Source organism: Musa acuminata, chromosome BXJ1-3 (genome assembly GCF_036884655.1).
Source record: "Musa acuminata AAA Group cultivar baxijiao chromosome BXJ1-3, Cavendish_Baxijiao_AAA, whole genome shotgun sequence".
NCBI lineage: Eukaryota > Viridiplantae > Streptophyta > Magnoliopsida > Zingiberales > Musaceae > Musa > Musa acuminata.
In genome coordinates, this window is record NC_088329.1 from 29,427,348 (window position 1) to 29,438,887 (window position 11,540).

Consider the following 11,540-nt stretch of genomic DNA (forward strand, 5'->3'; position numbering starts at 1 on the left):
TTGACACAAAGCATCAATTAGCAGATATATTTACAAAAGCTTTGAATGAAGACCAATTTGAATTCATCCGAAGGGAATTAGGCATGCTAAATTGTCCCTAAAATGAACTTCACAAAAAGGACTCGTTCTTTTCCCTTCATTTATGAATTGGAATTCTTCCTTCTTCTTCAATTCAAAATGATCCATTAAAGTATAACTTATGATCTTGAGGGAAGAAGCTAAACAAAAGGAAGGAAGAAAATTTTTTTTTCTTTCCTCCGCGTGATGCCAGCGGTGGCACCGCCTGGCGCTCGGGCGCCAGGCGGTGACACCGACCGGTTTGGCGGTGACACCGACCGAGTAACTCTTTTAACCCGAGGGGTTAGGGCCGGCGGTGACACCGCCCCCAACCCGAAGAAAAACCTCTTAAAAACCCTCTCCCATTCCCTCTAACCCTCATTCTAACTCTTAGAAACATTGGAGAAGGATTCTTGGTGGTCCAAGCTTTCCATCTCTCAACATAATCTCCACAAGGTAACACTTGAAATCCCTCTTTTCTTTTCTCTTTCTCTTGCTTATTTTTCACAATTTCATCATCATCTTGTCTAGAAAATGGCTCCTAAGAGATCAAAAGGAATAAGGATTGAAGGAGATTCATATAACCATGACCTTTTTAGATCAAAAGAGGTAGCCCTTAGCTTTCCAAAATTTGAAACACGATGTGTCCATAAGGGAAAATACGTTGATTTGGATGAACTAGAGGACTTAGATCCTATTAGGTGGTTTGCACACCTAGAAGCTCTACCTCTACTACAAATAGAGGAACCAATCTATCCACGGTTAGTGAGATTGTTCTATGCTAACCTATATGAGGACAATGATAGCCTAAGCACTTACCTTCTAGGAACACCCATTAGAATATTTGACAGCACCATTTGTGAGCTAATTGGCATAACTGAAAAAGATAGGGGATGCTATTTTAAAGGTAAATGGGACATCAAAACAATAGGAGCAACCAATACCGAAGCCGTGAAAACAATTTTTGCAAATCCTAACCTTGACTTCCTACCCAAGAGCTGTGAACACTTACTGCCTTTCAACTCTAAAATTCTTCATCACATTATCACAAGCATCATATTCCCCAAACAATTTCATCTTGACGAAATAAGTCAAATAGAAATAGGAACCATGTATTGGATTATGACCGGTCAGCATAATTGTTTTGGGTACTTAATTCGCCAACACATGCAGGATATTATGACTAAAGATACTATATTGCCATATGGGAGGTTAATCACTAGAATTCTTCATGCCTATGACATTTGCATTCCACCCGATAAACAATCTATTCAAAATGATCGATATAACATAATAAATAAAAACCTGCTGAAAAGACTTAGGTGCACTTTTAGCAATGGCATATGGGTTAGGCAGCCTAGAAGGACGGATCCAATTCCTCCACCAATAGAACAACCCGAAACACCAATTCTTATGGGAAATGAATCTCCTCCTCCTAGTCCCTTTGGCGCAGCACCTTCAGCTCCTGTTTCCTCCTCTGAAGATATCATTATGGCGGAGCTATTTCAGATCAAATCACAGCAAGAACAAATTCAGAATCAACAAGTTGAAATTTTAAAGACACTACGACAGATGAATGAAAAAATAGATATCATGTATCAGCACTGTGGATTACCTCCTAAGGATTAAATTGATGTATCTTTTTATTCTGTTCTGTTTGCTTTTAACAACAAGTTCAAGTTTGTCATCGATTGAACGATAACTGATCTTTCCTTTTAGATAACTACTGTTTTAATCTGCATAAATGATGATGTCTTTTGGATAAACTATTTCTGGCAAATTTGAATGATGAACTTTGATAAATGCTAAACCTTTTTCTATGATCATCAATTAGCTGGCTTGTCTCTTTTTGTTGATGACAAAGGGGGAGAAGTGATGACTAAGTGATGACTTACACCATAACGATAACATGACTAATATGAATTACAAAAACTTATGTGATATGAATGTCTTATATGTTTTGCAAATCCTTGAAAATATCACAAGATTGATATCATGAAATTTATATTGAAAATCTTTATCTTCTGTCATAGCAAAATTCGTCCCTTATCATTTAACTTATGATTTTCATCGAAGTTTCGTACTTACTATTGTGTAATGAGGATAACGATAAGTTCTACGATTAGAACTTATCGGGTTATGCTTGAATCCAATGGGATGGAATTCAAGTGTTTTTTATCTTCTCATAATATGGCATATAGATAGGGGGAGTTATGTTTAGCTCCGTCATCAATTGATTGTCATCATCAAAAAGGGGGAGATTGTTGAATCTCGGATTTTGATGATAAAATCAATTGATGTGTTAATTGATCTAATCCATATTATTGAGTTAAGTGTGCAGGATTAACTACGATAACCAGAAAACATAAAGCAAGGATACCGGAGTCGAGCTCGATGGACGTTTAAGAGACCGAAGAATCATCGGAGATGCTGCCGGAACCAACCGAGAAGAAATCGGGAACGTGTCGGAAGTTCGCCGAAGAAATCGTCGGAGGCTCGCGGAGATCACCGAGAAGGCTCGGCTACTTGTTAAAGTCATCACAAAGATTGGGAGCTTGCAGGGAGTCCGTCGAAAGGAATTCGTCGGAAAGCTCGCCGGAACAAGACTCGACGTTCGCGGTTGAAAACTTGCTTAGGATGTTTTTGTGTTATATAGTTCACTTGTAATTAGGATTAGGATTAAGAGATAATCCTATATCCTGGTTAGGGGCCAACTTGGCCCAAAGTCGGATTTGGTTTGGGCTAAAATTAAGCCAAACCAATGAATCGGAGAGCCAGGCGGTGGCACCGCCTGGCTGGGCGGTGGAACCGCCCAGCACCCGAGAGCTGGGCGGTGACACCTCCTTGGCTGGGCGGTTGCACCGTCCAGCACCCGAGCGCTGGGCGGTGGCACCGCTTGGCTGAGCGGTGGCACCTCCAGCATCGGAAACCCTAAGAGAATTCAAATTTTGGAGCCCAAAATTTGAATCCTCTTGAGGCTTATAAATACCCCTCAAATCTCAGCTGAGATTACAACTTTTGAGAAGCATTTTGATTGAGAGAAAAGTCTTAGAAAGTCTTAGCAAGTCTTGTTTTCAATTTGCTAGAGAGTTCTCCTCCTTCTTTCTTATTGAAAATTTGTAAGAGGTTGAAATGCTTGTAAAGGGTTGTAAGAGGGGTGTTTACCCTTCCATTTCAAGAGATTTGCTAGTGGAAGGTGAGAGCCTCATCGAAGAGGGGCATCGCAAGTGGAGTAGGTCATTTGACCGAACCACTCTAAAATCGGTGTAATCTCTGGTTTGCATTTTATTATTGTCATTTACATTACTGCAAATCTTCTTACTGCTTTAGTTCCTTATTACCCTTGCTGCGCAACTTTAAGAATACGCCTTCAAGTTAAAATTTTCAAGTTCCGTTCTTATCGTACGAAAGATTTTTTTTAAAATCGAAGTTTTAATCCGCTGCACTAATTCACCCCCCCCTCTCTTAGTGCTGCTCCGATCCTAACAGGACAATGGTAATCTCTAGGGGAATTGGAGAGGGTAAAGAAAATGGCAGTAATACCATCTTATATTCAGGTACTTTGAGTTTTAGATTGATAGATAACTGGGAGAACAGGGAATGACAGGAGAATTTGGAATCATAATTAGGTCAATTTGGCTTAGCCAACCAACTCAGATAATTCAAATGGATATACAGGGATTTGTTTGTATCTGCTGAAATATCTGTTGGGAACAGCTGAGATGAATTGAGAGGGATAAAAATGGATCAGATATTGGACAAACAGCATCCATATTGAAGCAGGATCATTTTGAATTTTCTTGAATAAACTTTATTAGTTTAAGTTGTCTTTTGCAGATGTCATAAGTTGTCATATGATAAATTCTATTACACTGCTTGTAGCTAGAAGAACAAAAAAGAAAGCCAAATAAAGAAAGGAAGGAGTTAAATCTTAGGTTTGATTAAAGATTTTTAGGAAAAAGGAAGGAGATAAGTCTTGGATTTGATTGAAGATTTCATCCCTACAGTATAGTTCTTTTTATTGAAGAATCTTGAAAGAAGGAATTCTATCAATTAAATATTTTATCAACAAGAAGGTTCATTAACCAACGTAAATATGAAATATATCTTGTGTAAAGAATAAAATTTCGAAAATTTCAACTGAATTTTGGTTGAATTCCCAATATTTTTGTCATTAAAACCAAACAATCATTTAATCTTACTCTTTGCATATTCTAGACTGTAGAGAACATAAAATGATCAATTTGAAACTATATACATATATCGTTTCAATTATTTTATCCCTATCAATTTGAAGAATCTTGAAAGAAGGAATTCTATCAATTAAATATTTTATCAACAAGAAGGTTCATTAACCAAAGTAAATATGAAATATATCTTGCGTAAAGAATAAAATTTCAAAAATTTCAACTGAATTTTGGTTGAATTCTCAATATTTTTGTCATTAAAACCAAACAGTCATTTAATCTTACTCTTTGCATATTCTAGACTGTAGAGAACATAACATGGTCAATTTGAAACTATATACATATCAAGGTATGCAATTTCGTACCGTACCAGAGTTTCGACGTTCGCTCGGTACGGTACGAAACTGTATATTGAGCGGTATACCATTCAGTATACCATTCGGTATATATATATATACATATACACATATACATATACATATATATATATATATATACATATATATATATATATATATACATATATACATACATATATATATACATACATACATATATACATACATATATATATACATACATATATATATATATACATACATATATATAATTCGGCGACATCGCCTCTCTCTTCTCCCAGGCGGGGGTGACGTCGCCTCGTTTATATATATATATAAATTAATAAATATATATTTATATATAAAAAGATTATATATATATTTTTATAAAAGGCGACGTCGCCTTTTCCTTCTCCCATGCAAGGTGACGTCACCTCATATATATATATATATAAACGAGGCGATGCGACGTCGCCTTTTATAAAAATATTTTATATATAAATATTTTTATATATAAATAATATATATATATATATATATACAAGGTTCGCAATACCGTACCGTACCGGTATTTCGACTTGGGCTTGGTATCGGTACAGTACGGTGTACCGAGCAGTACACCCAGGTGTATCGAGCGGTACACTCAGGTGCACCGAGCACTGTAGCACGGCTACAGTGCATTGCTATAGTATACTGGTGCACTATACTGTTGCAGTGCTACAGTGCATTGCAACAGTGCACTGTACTGTTGTACTGCTACAGTGCTACAGTGCACTGCTACGGTCGGACCGGTACCGGGCGGTCCGCGTACCGCTGGTCTGTCGGACCGGTACGTACCGCCTGTACCGGGCGGTATGATTCGGTATGGCAGACCTTATATATATATATATATATATATATGAGGTGACGTCGCCTTGCATGGGAGAAGGAAAAGGTGATGTCGCCGAGGCGATGCGACGTCGCCTTTTATAAAAAAAAAATATATATATATATATAATCTTTTTATATATAAATATATATTTATTAATTTATATATATATATATAAACGAGGCGATGTCACCCCCGCCTGGGAGAAGAGAGAGGTGACGTCGTCGAATTATATATATATATATATATATATTTCGTTCCGTCCGGTAACGTGCGATCCGTGTACTGGTAAACTGATGGACCGATAAGTACCACCCGTACTGGATGCTATTATTCGAAATTGCATACCTTGATACATATATCGTTTCAAATATTTAGACTTAGTATTCTGACTTAAGCCTTTTTTCTTAAAATAAATTGTATGGTCAAAGAGATGGAATGAGATGGTTTACATAATATGACCTCTTTATCAATGTATTAAACAAATAATTTATGTAATTTTTTGTTAGCTTATTTATGGGTAATTTTTTCCTTTTACGAGTTAAGGCTTCTTTGTTGTTGGTATGCTGCTAATTTTACATGCCAACAGGTGGTGTACGGTTGTATTTTATAGTTGATCTTCCAAACTTTTCTTTTGATTGGTTTGGCAGGACTTCTGATGCAGGGTATGCAATACCGAATGGTACCGCCCAGTACGGGCGGTATGTACCGGTCCGATGGCATATTGGTACGCGGACCACTCGGTACCGCTACAGTGCTACAGTATTATACTGTAGCAGTACTATAGTGCTATACTGTAGCAGTGTTACAATGCTACAGTACTCGGTATGCCCTAGTGTACCGCTCGGTATGCCCTGGTGTACCGCTCGGTACACCAGTATCGTATCGTACCGAGCCATCCTCGAAACACCGGTACGGTACGGTATTGCATACCTTGTTCTGATGATTCCAATAGTTCCCCAATTAGTTGTTTTTGCTGGTTTGTTTTGAAAGTTCTCTGAATTGCGGTTATAAGGTTCCCTGAAAGTTCTCACATGCAGGTTGTGGCAAACATGTCAAAAGTGTTTCCCAAGGATACAGAAGCTCCACCTGCTGGAGTGGATGATATGACAAAATTATCATACTTGCATGAACCTAGTGTCCTTCAGAACCTTGCCACTGTTGAATCTCGGATTTTGATGATAAAATCAATTGATGGGTTAATTGATCTAATTCATATTATTGAGTTAAGTGTGCAGGATTAACTATGATAACCAGAAAACACAAAGCAAGAATACCGGAGTCAAGTTCGATGGACGTTTAAGAGTCCGAAGAATCGTCGGAGATGCTGCCGGAACCAACCGAGAAGAAATCGGGAACCTGTCGGAATTTTCGGAAGTTCGCCGAAGAGATCGTCGGAGGTTCACGGAGATCACCAAGAAGGCTCGGCTACTCGTTAAAGTAATCACAAGTTCGGGAGCTTGCTGGGAGTCCGTCGGAAGAAGTTCGTCGGAAAGCTCGCCGGAACAAGACTCGACGTTCGCGGTTGAAAACTTGCTTAGGATGTTTTTTTTTTTGTTGTGTAGTTCACTTGTAATTAGGATTAGGATTAAGAGATAATCCTATATCCTGGTTATGGGTCAACTGGGTCCAAAATTAGACTTGGTTTGTGTAACATCCCTCATTTCCGAATTTTCGTATAAATTTCTGGTGATAATATAAGCATCTATTTTAAATTGACAAAAGAAATAGAGTACGAATCAGAGGTAACTTATTTTTAAGATTTGGGAGATCTGTTCAAAAAAAAAAAAAAGAAAGAATCTGAGGACCTATATGTAAACCCTAAGGACCTAATCGTGAATATGATAAAAACAAGGACTAAACTGCAAAACGCACAAAATGACAAATTCCACCGCTTAAGCCTCTCTGCCTTCATTCTTAAGGAAGCAGAGAAGGCAGCTGCGTGGATGATCAGGGAAAGAAAGAAAGAAGAAGAAGAAGAAGGAGAAGAAGAAGAAGAAGAAGAAGAAAAAAATTTGGGGCTTTAAGGGTTCTTGCCCAAATCCTTTCACTTAGAGTCAAAATTCCCAAAGGCAAGTGTTTCTAACCCCATCCTACAGAAAATTAGTCTCTGTTTTTATGTTGTTTCAAAATAAACTGAAGGATTTCTATCTAGAAACTGATATGTCTCTCTTTGGACATAGAACCATGGATTCTGAAATTTTTTCGGTAAACTGACCCCTATACACTGTTTCAGCTATAATTTTTAGTACAAAATGTGAATTCAGGCAGGAACTATTTTGTTTGAAATTAGACTCTTATAACTTTCTTTTGACACTGATTTTGTAGATTTTGGACACCGAATACTTACCCAATCATCTGTTTCAAATGAGCCTATAGATGTTGCAAAACAGGGATCAAGATTTCTGACCTTTCGATACTAAAATGCCTATAACTCTCTGTTGAAAATTCTGATTTGTACCAAACTGACTTCGTCCGAAACTAGACTTGCAGACCTTTCTTTTGACATATAGTTTGAAAATTTTGGAATTCAAATGCCTACCCTATTATCTGTTGAATCCGACCCTATGTATTCTGCAAAACAGTGATTGTGTCCTTGACCTTATGTTACCAAATCAAAGGTAACTCCTTGTGGGAAACTCTGATTCGTACGAAACTTGTTTCAACAGAAAATAGGTTGATATATCTTTCAATGACAGCTTTATTAAGGGTATTGGAGCATAATTGATAATATGAAGTATTTGTTCTATGTGCCATTGGAATTCTGTCAGAAATCGAGCTTTGGTCGATTTCGCGTATTCTGTTTCATTCCTTTGGATATTGCATTCTTCTAACCTTCTTATTTGAATTGAGCTAAATATGATTGCTTGGATTCCCTGTATACTCTTGCTTCCATTTCATTCCTAATATGAATACATTTGTGAGAGATTTGTTCCTTGCATCGTATTGTCTTGAAAAGGCACATATACGTTTTGTTGTTCCGCGTGTGCTTCCGATATATGCTACTTATTGTTAAAACTGCCCTCTTGTACTCTGGTGTGTGGGATTGTCTGGACCTTTGCCAGAAATGGTAAAGGGTATGTGCTTATTGCCCGCTCTATGGGATATTCTGGACCTTTGCCAGAAATGGTAAAGGGTATGTGCTTAGAGCCTGCGATGCTCTGCCGGCCCCCTTTGACTTCACCTAGACGTGGGTGGATGGAGCTCCCAGACGTGGGAGACTTTTGTCAGGTGGTCATTCAGAAATGGATGAATCACATTCTGATTGAGATCCCACTACACCATCTATATGTTTGATATGACATCCAGAGTTTTGGTGAGTTGTTTCTGTTCATGCTCTAGATAAGAATGATATGATTGCAACGTCAAGGGCGACGTTTGAGCTTCTGTACGGTATTTGTTTTTTATATGCTCCGAAATGCTTCATTCACTGATGATTTTTGCCTCGAAATGTTCCATATGCCGTTGATATGCTTCGGAACATTTTATATGCCATTGATAAGCTTCGATATGTTTCCTTTGTTACTGATATGCTCCAATTACTCTATGCCCCATCTGTCAGGAACCAAATATGTAAGATTGAAAGGACAATTGTGTTTCTGCTCCTAATGATTTTATGTCTACGAAATCGTATATTCTGCCTTATATTTTGAAACTGTATCTCTTTGGAAATTGTATTATTTTGATATGGATATGTTAGTCACTTGCTGAGCTCTTTATGCTCACCCCGTTTGTTGATAAATTTTTCAGGATAGCGTATTGCTTGCTTAAATGTTAAGATTGGGCTGAGGCGGTAGAAAGTTTAGAAGATTTTGGGCAGATCTTTGTTAGCATATGTGTATTTGTTGTATAAGATACTCTGCATCTTATGAAATGTGACGATGAATCTAAACCTGTGGATTTTGTGTAAGATAAAGGATCCCTCATGTATAAGATTTTGGAATGTTAAGTTAAATTCATGTAATGATATGATCTTATGGTAATCGTTGGTTTGGTGACTACATAGACTTCCCCACTTGTGAATTTATGTTGTGGTTATTATTTTGATGAGTTGAGTTCAGATTGTATGAATTATCGAGTGATGTGTGGTATGTTTATGAATTGCACAGGGTTATGAATTTGTAGTCTATAGAGGTGAAATTTTGATCTGAATGTTTTCTTAGTGACCTCAAATGTGTGTTTGGATCCTGGGTTAGTTATGATGAAAATTTTAAATATTGTCGATAATTTGAGGGGCGTGACAGAGGTGGTATCAGAGCATGATTTGAGAATCACTAAGAATATTATTTTTTTTGAGGTTTATTGACTATCATTTAGAGATTGATCAAAGAAAATGTTCTTTTGATGTTTTAGGAAGCAAGGATGACGAGATCATCTGGTTCTCCTGTTGCATCTACTGCTGATCAATTGAGTGGTATCATACGGACTTTGGAGACTATGGCACAAGTGATGCAACAACAACAACAACCTGTCCTACAAGGAAGAAATGAGGGAACAGGAACATCAAACCAGACGGGGTTGGGAATTGAACAGTTTAAGAAGCTTAGTCTTGCCAGTTTTAGTGGTGAGTCTGATCCAATGGTGGCAGAACGATGGATGATGCAGATAGAGAAAATATTTGATGTCTTAAATTACCCTGATGATCGAAAGGTTTTTCTTGCCACCTTTATGTTGGAAGGAGAAGCTGAACACTGGTGGAGAATGATTAAGAGGATGTCTGAAATCAAACATGAGCCAATGACATGGAAGTTATTCCAAGAAAAGTTTAATGATAAATATTTTCCAGATTGTTTGAGAGAGCAAAAAGAAATGGAGTTCTTGAATCTTATCCAGGGAAGTATGACGGTTACAAAGTATGAATCTAAATTCACTGAGCTCTCCTGGTTTGCCACACATATGACTGATGATGAATCTAGAAAAGCAAGAAGGTTTGAAAGGGGATTACGGCCAGCAATAAGAAGCCGAATGTCAGCTTTAAAACTACAAACATATGCAGATACGGTAGAAAGAGCCTTGAAAATTGAACGAGACATGGAGGAAATTCAAGAAATCATTGGCAAGAACAAAAAGGACAAATTTACTAGCAAAAGCAGGAGAGAAAATGAATATGAAGCTAGTAACCAGAGGTTTAAGACATCTGGATTTGAGAAATGGAAACTATTGCGGAGGACTCAGTCATGTGCAAAATGTGGATTAAATCATGAAAAAAGTCAGTGTTTTTGGGTGACTATAGAATGTTTTGGTTGTGGAAAGTTAGATCATCAAATAAAATATTGCCCTTTGAGGAAGAAGAAAGAGCCACTGTCTCCTAGACCTTCAGCCCATGCTAGAGTGTACGCTATCACTGAACAAGATTTTAAAGCTTCTAAATCAGTGGTGGAAGGTATTCTTCATATTTCTAAAAGAAATGCAAAAGTTTTGTTTGATCCCGGCTCCAACTTATCGTTTGTTTCACAATACTTTGCTTGTCACTTGGATATTCTACCTAAACCCCTGGATTATATGTTATATGTAACAACTGCTGTTGGAGATTCATTGGCAACAAACTTGGTTTACCCATCTTGTTTGATCTCTATTGGAGACCACGAACTCTTTGCTGATTTGATTCTCCTAGAGATCCAGGGTTTTGATATTATACTTGGCATGGATTGGTTATCTTCTCATCACGCTAGTATTGATTGTTACAAAAAAATAATTACTTTCTGCATACCAGATCAGCCTATATTTTTCTTTGAGGGCATTAAGCATGATTTGCCTCCTTGCTTGATATCAGCACTTCAAGCTTATCGTCTTATGCAGAAAGGTTGTTTTTGTTATATGGTGTGTGTAAAGGAGCATTCAAATCAGGAAACCCACCTAGATGAAATTTCAGTGGTCAAAGAATTCCCTGATGTATTCCCAGATGACTTGCCTGGTTTACCTCTAGATAGAGAGGGTGAATTTGCTATTAATTTGGTCCCCAGTACAACCCCAATATCTAAGCCTCCCTACAGAATGGCACCACTCGAGCTAGAGGAATTAAAGAAGCAAATACAAGAATTATTAGATAAGGGTTTCATACGACCCAGTGTATCTCCATGGGGTGCTCTA